Raw genomic sequence first — 10,580 nt, forward strand, 5'->3', positions numbered from 1 at the left:
CATACAGCGAAAAATGAAAGTAAACAATAAAATTTGTTCTAAAATCCAAATTATACAAGCACAAATCCAACAGTATTAATTCCAATTGCTGATTATTTAAAAATAATCAAAGACTTAGATGCAAAAAAAAAAAAAATTAAAATGTTTCTCGCAAATCTACATAGTAAGGAAAGATGGAAAACAAATAAAATGCTCCATTAAATAGAATTGGATAAATAAATTGTGATATATCCTTAAAAACAAAAGGCTCTTCCTCTTCCAAAACTCTTGTTTTATCAAAGTATTTAATGAAATGTAAAGACAGGTTACAACAGTGAGTACTATAATTATTTCAAATCATTGCGTAATGCACTGTAATAAGTTGTTTTTTGAGATGGAGTCTTGCTCTGTCGCCAGGCTGGAGTGCAGTGGCGCAATCTCAGCTCACTGCCATCTCCACCTCCCGGGTTCAAGCGATTCCCCTCCCTCAGCCTCCAGAGTAGCTAGGACTACAAGCGCGCGCCACCATGCCGGGTAATTTTTTTTTGTATTTCAGTAGAGACGGGGTTTCACCGTGTTAGCCAGGCTATCCTTGATTTCCTGACCTTGTGATCCGCATGCCTAGGCCTCCCAAAGTGCTGGGATTACAGGCATGAGCCACCATGCCCGGCCAATAAGTTTTAATAAGAAAAGTTAACCCCGTCTCTACTAAAAAAATACAAAAAGCAAGCCAGGCGAGGTGGCAGGCACCTGTAGTCCCAGCTACTCAGGAGACTGAGGCAGGAGAATGGTGTAAACCCAGGAGGCGGAGCTTGCAGTGAACTGAGATCTGGCCACTGCACTCCAGCCTGGGCAACAGAGCCAGACTCCGTCTCAAAAAAACAAAGAAAGAAAAGTTAAATAACATTTTTAAATAAATTGTTTTAGCCACTTATGTATGCCCAAAGTATGTTTAGAGTTTAAAATGGGTTTGATCAAATTTGAATACGTAGAAAAGCTTGGGGGCTAAAATCCCATATCTATCTATTTCAACTATATTGATTATTAAAAACAAAACAAAACAGAAAAATATGTCTATAATATTAAGATAAAATAAGTTGCAAATCTAAGTCACAAAAAGATACTTATTTATACATCTTTAAATATAAAATTAAAATCAAGAAGTCATCTGAGGTGTACCATGTTTCAATAACTGGCAAACTTCATGTAGAATTCATAAGTATCTTTTGATGGATAATCTGGGAAATTTTTATAATTAATGAATAAGATTTTTCTTCAAAATTTTAAAACATATTTTCCAAAAGGGGGTGAAAAAGTAATGATGACAAATAGGTGCAAGTATATATAGCTGGAGTCAGAAAACAAGCTTATGTAATCTAACTCTTCTTTTTTTAAGGCTATGTGCATCTTCACCTTTAATAAATACTGCCAACATTTAAAAACCTGACAATGTCAATGACTGGTGAACATGTCACATGTGATGAGTGTGAAATGGCGTCTCTTCGCAGCAGGTGCTGGAGACAGTCTGGCCTTAGAGAAGCACTTAGACAGTTACAGCAAGAATGTTTTATAAATAGTGTTTGATATAGTCTAAGATTAATGGGGAATAAAAACATGCTGCTTAGAAATAATTATTCATAGATCTAAAGTCAACAAAATCTTTTTTTTCTAATGTAACGATATATAAGATTTTAGAGAAAGGGAGAACAACTTGAAATAAATCAGAAAACACTTTTATATTAATCATTCTTTTCATATACTTCAAATTTGTACTTAATGCCTTTCTCCTCCTTCACATCAGAGACAACACCTTGTGGGTATTCTGGAGAAGTGTATATTTGTCTAAATCGTCTTCTGGGGGAAAAAGTGTCACTTTCAAGGTCTTCCATGATCCATACCACAAATAGTTTAAAATGGTCTCTTAATTCATGGATTCCTTATAAACAGAACTGACTCCCACTGTAAAAACCATGTCTAGTTTATTCGCTAATTGTAGTTGCTCAATACGCTTTAAGGCATTACTCAGACTTTAGGCAGGAAAAGGAGCTCTTTGTGGTGGTTCCTTGGATTCTCTACTGACAACTAAATTAATTATATACTTCAAAGGTTGATTCTTCTCAGTAATCGAGAACCAGGTCTTCCTACTCAAAAATACTAGATTCTGTTTACCTTCTACTGAAGAGGGTGTGGTCATTCTTTGGAACTGAATTTATTTCTGAGCTGGGGTCAGGGCAGGTCCCCATTCCTGACAATGCCCATCTTCTGGAAAACAGCGACAATGCAGTTTAGCAGATGAACCATGACAACAGCAGTTAACACCTATGAGCTACACCAGGATGCAAGGCCAAGAATCGTGTGAAATTCTAGCTCTTGTTTTTATATTGCCAGTCATTACTTCCATTTCTTCCTTGGATTTGGGTTACTGTTGATGAATAAGATTATTGCTAATATTTATAATATTTTATCAGTATTATATTTTATGATTAATAAGAAATATTTTACATCCATAAATTAGATAATGGGTTCACCTATAAATATTTTTAGCCAAATAAGAAATTTAAAAATTTACAGGATTAAGTATAGTTATAACATTTGCTGTTTTCAGTTGCATGAATGTTATATGGGGAGAAGAGTTAACCTGTAAATAAATAACTATTCAACCTTGATTTTCACCTTTGTTTACTTAAATGTATATTTTCAGTCTTCTGACAAATTTATTTTTGATAATGACTTTTTGTTTGTTTGTTTTGATTTTGCTTTTTGAGTCATGGAAAATCATTTATAAAGAGAAATACAACATGACTGTCTTTCTTCCAAAAGAAACATAACACTTGCATAGAAAAGTTTCAACTGTGAGGCAATATCTACCACAATCATTAAGGCAGATGGTTTACCTTCCTGTAATATTCAATTATCTCTTAGCTACCTATAAGTATATAATGTGAAGTGTTGAGTGCCTTATATTTATTTCATACAAGCTTAACAGTATTATAATTGCTTCACCTTTTTGATCCATATCACTTTAGTTTTGATGATGTTAGTATTCTACTGAATTTAAAAAAAAAAAAAAACACTTTTGTTTGTACACATATTCCTCAGATAGAACAAACAAACAGCAATGGAGGCTGCTGGCTCTCTTTGGTTTCTTGGGGTTTTCTGTGTGAGTTCATCTGTATCTACCTATATAAATCAAATTAAACTATAACTCTTAATGAATCTTAGAATTCCTTCCAAGTAAGAGAGATGAGGAGGGGCTTACACCCTCCATGACACTAACTAAAAGGAACACCTCATTTATACTCAGTCTTAATCTTTTTCTGGCCTTTCTTTAATCTCAATTTGCAACTAATTTATTTATTTGATTATTTGATAAATGTCTATCCTCCCCACGGTGCTTTAACCACTGTCAGAGCAAAGATCACATCCCTTTTGTTCACCATTGTACCCTAACACTTAAGGCAGGGTTTAACTGAAGAAAATTCAAAGAAGAGAGCTACAAAGAGAATATAGGCTGCAGAATTATTGGCCTAACTCTTCAGGGTCCTGTCAGGGGACAAACCAACTTTTTCCTTATCTGTATTTTTATGCTCTTTGACTCAAAATGCGCAGAAAAAAAAATGCTCAAATTGTTCTGGACTGAGTCCCTTGCCTGCTTCTTGGCAAAAAGAATACAGGGCACCTGAACTGATAGACACACAAACTGTGTACAATAAAAGAATAGTAATTCCTCACAGAAAATCCAGGTGTTGTTACCAGACCATAGAAGGGATGGATACCAGGAAAGCAAAACTTAGAGATGCTCATTACAGAGAATAAACAAATGGTTCTGTATTTACAATAAGTTATTCACAATAACAATACCAGAAGATATGCAAAATAAAAGCTGTCACATTTCCTTTAATGTCAGTTTTCCCTTAGAATAACCAACAGGAAGTTAATTAATCTTTTATTAAAATGTTTGTGCCATCAGATATTTTGGAAGGATTATCTAGACTGTATACCAAGATGGCTCACATCCCTAAAGCATTTTTTAAATATTATGAAGTGTTTTCCCTTACACTGCTACTCCATGAAGGCAGGAACCATGTCTGTTTTGTGTACCTCTATATTCCTAGTACATGCTCAGAGCCTGGCACAAAATACACACTCAAATATTATTGAATGAATAAATTAATGAAGGACTACAGAGGGTTTCTAACTGTATACAGTCATGATTGATCTCTTTCTCTTATGGGAACTAAAAATAAGTTAAGACTGGAATTATTTTAAGATTTTTTAATACAAAGTTGAAATACAAGTTAGTTACAAATACTTTAAATTTACATGTAAAAACATCTTAAAATAATTTCAGCCTTAACTTCTTTTTAGTTCTCATAAGGGAAACAAATAAAGCCAAACCCATAGTTTCAAAAGGAAAATGTCTGTGTCGCTTCTGGGTTGTGTTCAGCCTAAGATGCTCATGAAATGTTTTAGGAGGATAGAAAATGATGTAAGGTGATCTTGTGCCAGTTTGCCTCTGCTCTGAGGCAGAAAATAAGATCTCATAGACAGGTTTGAGAACTTAAATTCCTACAAAATAGTTCTAAAAGTATGAGGGGCTACATCTTGACACTAATTCATCTAGTGTGGTATTATTTTCCTGAAATAATCCTCCCTGGCAACTTGTCATGAAAATCTATCAGATGGACAAGTTTCTTCATCTATTGATTTTTTTTCCATTGACATCTCCATTAAGTGATATTATTATTTCTGTTCAAAGTGTAATTCTTTTTCAGTTGTACTATCTACTGGGGCCTTAAATATTCATACTGACTCTTCCTCACACTTTAATTTATTTTTTGCTAACTATAGAATATGATTTCCTTGAAAGCAAATAAGCTTTCTTGTGCTTATTCCTGATTTCGTTGGTTTACTACCCTACAGTCACATCTCTAGCAATAAATTATTCGACTTTTCTGTGTCTTTGGTCAGATAAAGGCCCATTCAAACCAGTGTTTTTGATCATATAGCAACTGGGTAATAGGAAGAGTATTATGCTGAATTAAAATCTTATTAATAACTCTGACATGTATTAAATATTTGCCCTTGGGAATGCATTTTTCTGAATATTTGAACCATTGTTCATGGAATGAGAGTAAGAATATAAATAGTAGGTCTGTTACATCAAATGGAATAGCGTATAAGAATGGCTAGTACACGGACAGAATCATGACAAGTATTCGAAAATGGTTATTTTCTTCCTTCACTTCCAAACAAAAAATGGCTACACTTTTTCTGACCCAGTAGACTACTAATAACTGAAAAGTATTCCTCAGTTATAAGGTGGATATGCACTGCCTAATAAAGACTCTAATCTGCTAATTATCCATATAGAAACTAAATGAAAGCTTATGCAGACATCTAATGGAAATTTTTCTTCTAGCATCATTCAAGGCTGGACGTGAATTTGTCTTTGCCTACCTTATACCTGCAAATAGTTAATTATATTAGATCAGAAGCATTTATTTCCTCCTTATTTGATATATGATATTGTTGTCACTTTCTATTTGAAACTGAAATAGTAAGATTAAAGACTGCGTCAAACAGCTAGATATACCTATAGTATTTAACCAGCATATAACCATGAACTGACACAGTGCCTAGAACCTATTGGATACTCAATAAATATATATTGAAGAAATAAAATATATAAATGAATAAAGTTGTACTATCTACTGGGCTCTGACATAAAATATGAATGATGAAGATTTTTCTGTGTTTATATCCATATATCTAAACATAATCTTCAAACCTTCCTTTAGGGAGGCTCTCATTGCCCTGCCCACTGCATACCAATAAATCATAGACACTTCAATCCAGTTCTTTATGCCCAGAATAGTACTAAGTACTTTGTTCAATAATGCCTACTGCTTAATAAAATATACAAATCATGCAAAGTAAATGTGACATTATAATATGTGCTAAACAGTGCTATTCATTTTGCCCACAGTGTTAAAGACAGAGTATATGACTTTAGCATTTTAAAATATGAGATGTTAAGGCAAAACCAGAAGAAAATAAATGGGATCATTTGATGGTTTGCAACAAGCTGATTTCGGGTGAAAAGCCTTTTGTATTAAAGTTAATGTGATCTTGGGTAAAAGAAGCTATCTGCACCTCCACTGCAGAGATAACTGCAAAAGACAGAAGGCAAGCACAATGCCACGGAGCACAAAGAAGATTGTGAAACCCAAACTGGTGAATAAGAGCATTGGAAAATGAACTATCTGGTTAAATATTATAGAACAGGAAAACTTTAAGTTACATATGGGAATTTTCACAGGAAAGATTGGGAAAACGCATTCCAGGAAGAAGAAGCAACATATACTGAGATAAAAAATAAAAGATAATATGTGGTATATAAGAAATGTGGGGTATGTGGCTTGAGGGCAGCTGAATGATGAGCTAGACTCATGATAGGCCTGATTAGTGTGGCTAAGACATTTGGGTTATAAACAAAGTTATAGAGAATACATTGAGAATGTTGAAGAAAGAATAATGTATCAAATTTATCTATACAGCTATCTCTTGGTGTTTGTGGGGGAATTGATTCCAGGACCTTTTGGGAATACCAAAAGCCAAGATACTCGAGTACCTTATATAAAATGGAACAATATTTGCATGCTCTGTATACTTTAAATAATCTCTAAATTACTTAATAACACTTGATGCAATGTGAACATTACGTAAATAGTTGTTATACTGTATTGTTTTTATTTGTATTTTTCTTGTATTTTTATTTTTAAAAAAAATATTTTTCATCTGCACTTGGTTGAATGGAAACTGCAAATACTGACAAGATTAGAAATATCACTCTGAATGGAAATATAGAGAACAAATTTGTTAGTGAGTGGAAAGAGGACTGGTCAGACTTTAGGTATAAAAAAACCATGTAGAATGTGAAAAATAATGAAGTAGTAGAGGAGAAGATCTAGTAGATGAGAAGGATTACAGTGATTTTAAAGAAGCCATTATCTGGACATAAATTGGTTGAATTAAAGAGGAAATGGAGTATCTTTTTCGCATGGACTAAATGAAATGAAGGGATATCATAGCAAACCTGTTTACTTTGTTATTAGGATTTTGAATTTGAAGGAGTTCATGTAATAAATTCAATTTAACCCATTCATTTAGAGTCAGAGAAAAAAGGCAGAAAGTCTATTGAAAATGACTATGGTGGGTATTGTGAAAGGGGCTTAAGAAAAAAGCAAAGTCTGGAGAGATTGTTGAAGACAAAAAAATGATATAGTTAGCTAGGTAAGACACAAAAGGATTTTCTATACACATTGAAGTTTCACATGAGGCTGAAGGCTAGATTTGCAATGGCACTGATCTACATGGCTACATAATTTTTGCCATAGAAGATATCAACTTTTTAGATATTATGTATATATATAAAGCAATTATTGGGTTAGTCAAAGGAGTTTTTATCAGATCAGTGCAGCAAGGTACTTGTGTAAGGTAGGGCATGAAAATGTGTTGTGAAAGTGATATGGTCAATAAGGGTGTAAAGTGAATAAGGTGGATAACTAGCGAAAAATAAATGGGTTCTAGAAATCTAGATGATGTCATAGACTAGAGATGATATAGGAAAGCTAAAATAGGGGAAATGGTAATTACAGTGCAAAATATTTGAGTGTACTCTTTCAGACATGGAGAAATGTGAAGCCATAAGGAATTTTAAAGATTAATTTGTAATGAGTGGTTAAAAAGTTTCAGAGGTTCAGAAAGGGAAAAGAGATTAAAGTGAGCTGAAATGTTTTTGGAAGTATTAATGGAGGAAGAGAAACCTGAGCTTGAAGGAAAGACAGTAGATGCATATATTGATGGAGTATATGGGATATTTTGGTATAGACATACAATGTGTAATAACTACATCAGGGTAAATGGGTATTCATCACTTCAAGCATTTATTCGTTGTGTTACAAACAACCCAATTATACTCTTTTAGTTATTTTTAAATGTAAAATTAAATTATTACTGACTGTGGTCACCCTGTTGTGCTATAAAATACTAGATGTTGTTTATGCTTTAACTTTTTTTGTACTTGTTCAAGCATCCCCGCTTCTCCTTCATCCCATTATTATTATTCCCAGCCTCTGGTAACTACTCAGCCATAGAAGGAAGAAGGAAGGAGGGAAAGAAGGGAGGGAGGGAGGGAGGGCAGAAGGAAGGAAGGAAGGAAGAAGGAAGGAAGGAAGGAAGAAGGAAGGAAGGAAGGAAGGAAGGAAGGAAGGAAGGAAGGAAGGAAGGAAGGAAGGAAGGAAATTAATCAGGGAAAGGATTTGGACTTTGTTGTTTAGGCAGTGCTAACTGTTCAGTTACAAATGTTCAAATTAATTAATAAAATGCTTAACAAAAGCTGCTCAAATACATTTTCTGCCCTTTATTCAATTCCAAATAATTTCTGAAAATATACAATAGAAATATCAATGCAAAGGATCATCTGAGTCACTTTCAACTGAACTCCTTTGTGCTATTTATAATGCTATGTATCAAGGTGATTAAGGACCAGTTGATGGTCTGTTAGTATAAATAGTACAAATTTATGGTCATTATGTCATTTCAATTGGGAGATTTTCTTAAGACATCAGTCTAATCGATTTATTTATTTGGCAAATGTGCCATTTAGGTAGTAATATGCTATAGAAATATCACATTATAGTTGCAGTATCTAATATAACTGTTGTTTTAAAGTTCAATATTTTTAATTCTCTTATTAAATGTGTTATACTGCTTTTTTCAATATTTTATCAAGACTACATGTAACTAAATTTGTTTGTGTAAATTATATTTAAAGAGTTAAATATTACAAAAACATAATTTCTCACGGTAAAACTTGTGGCAGAAAGATAATGGATTATATGTTCCCTATATTATTTTTTTTAAAAGTCTCCATATATTTTATAATGTTTAAATCACCAAATAATTAAAAAATAAAAATGTCAAATCCTTAAAAATAAAAGACAGACTCCAAACTAGAATAAAGATTCAAGTTATAAAAGATATATAATTCAATAAAACAAATCAATATTTTCTCTAATCAAGTGTAACTATGTAATCAGGAGTAGGCAGTCAAAAATTAATTACTGTATGACTCTGGATAGGACCACACAATAAAGAGCGACAATGAAATTGTCCTCATATCTTAATAAATACTTCTAAACTCTTATTATTTGCAAAGAATAAAGATGTCTTCTCTGTCCTCAATTAGTTTACATCCTTATTGACAAATTAGTCAGTTTGATTTGTAACTAAAATCTAAGACAGAAAGCCATATATAATACCAGAAGCACGCAAGTAATTTCTATGAGCACTGACTTCATTATTTTTTACTGGAAGGAAGTAGGGCACACTGAAAAAGGGAAAAACTGAATTTTCCCAAGAAGGATTTCAAAACATCCTCATGTTTCTGAAAATTTAATTTTAAGTAAATGCAAACATATAGTCTTAAATTGCTTTTGCTTGATGATACGGTTTGGCTGTGTCCTCACCCAAATCTCATCTTGAATTGTAGCTCCCGTAATTTCCACATGTCCTGGGAAGGAGCCAGTGGGAGGTAATTGAATCATGGGGGAGGGTCTTTCCCATGTTGTTCTTATGATGATAGTGAATAAGTCTCATGAGATCTGATGGTTTTATAAAAGGTAGTTTTTATACACAAACTGTGTTGCCTGCCACCATGTCAGACATGACTTTGCTCCTCCGTTCACCTTATGACATGATTGTGAGGCCTCTCCAGCAATGTGAACCTATGAATCCATTAAACCTCATTTTCCTTATAAATTACCCAGTCTCATGTATATCTTTATTAGCAGTGTGAGAACAGACTAATACACTTAAGAAAGGAAACATTGACAATCCACTGTGAAATGACTTTTAAAATAGTTATGGTAATTAAGGGAAGGTATAAGGGGTTAATAAAAACATTTCTTAACATATCTGTATAATTTAAGCTCAATTCTAGGCATGTACAATGGAAAGAACTAGTATTTTGGATGGGGTAAGGTTTGATAGTGAAGATAAGAATAACACCAAATGTCTACCTCAGTTAGTCATACATCCCTGGTGCCAGAAAAAAAAACAATTTGTAATCTGAACATTTTCCTGTTAATGAATTGCAGCAGTGTTTATGGATTTTTTTTTTTTTTTTTTTTTTGGATTTAAGATTAACTTCATACGAATCCCAGATCTTCTAGGAGTGTTGGCAACAGAGTAGTAGGATTTGGTCACAGAAAGGTTGGAGCAAAAAGTATCATGGAAGACAGTAAGGAAGCAGCAGATCTGGGTTTTCTGAAACATGAAGCTCATACAATTTCCAATATCCTACGTAAGCAAAAGAACATAGACTAGGCACAACATTGAATATTTATTTAGAAGGAGAAAATATTTCAAATTTTTTGAAATTCCAAATTTTAAAAAGCTGACAAATATCAAAATTATCACAAAATATGAAAAAACAACACATTTTTATTTAACTGCCGCATCTATTCCCAAAATATTTTAATTTTTTTATATTTTGCAGCTGCAGCCTTTGATAGCTCTTTCATAGCAATAACTTG

At 33.2% G+C, this 10,580-nt stretch overlaps 1 pseudogene; it reads right to left on the reverse strand.

Moving 5' to 3' along the window:
* Positions 1–1,718: 1,718 nt before the first annotated feature.
* LOC117088720 lies at positions 1,719–2,280 on the reverse strand (annotated as a pseudogene).
* Between the last annotated feature and the right edge of the window lie 8,300 nt (positions 2,281–10,580).

The sequence above is a fragment of the Trachypithecus francoisi genome, unplaced genomic scaffold (genome assembly GCF_009764315.1).
Source record: "Trachypithecus francoisi isolate TF-2019V2 unplaced genomic scaffold, Tfra_2.0 Lachesis_group10, whole genome shotgun sequence".
In the NCBI taxonomy this organism is placed as follows: Eukaryota; Metazoa; Chordata; class Mammalia; order Primates; family Cercopithecidae; genus Trachypithecus; species Trachypithecus francoisi.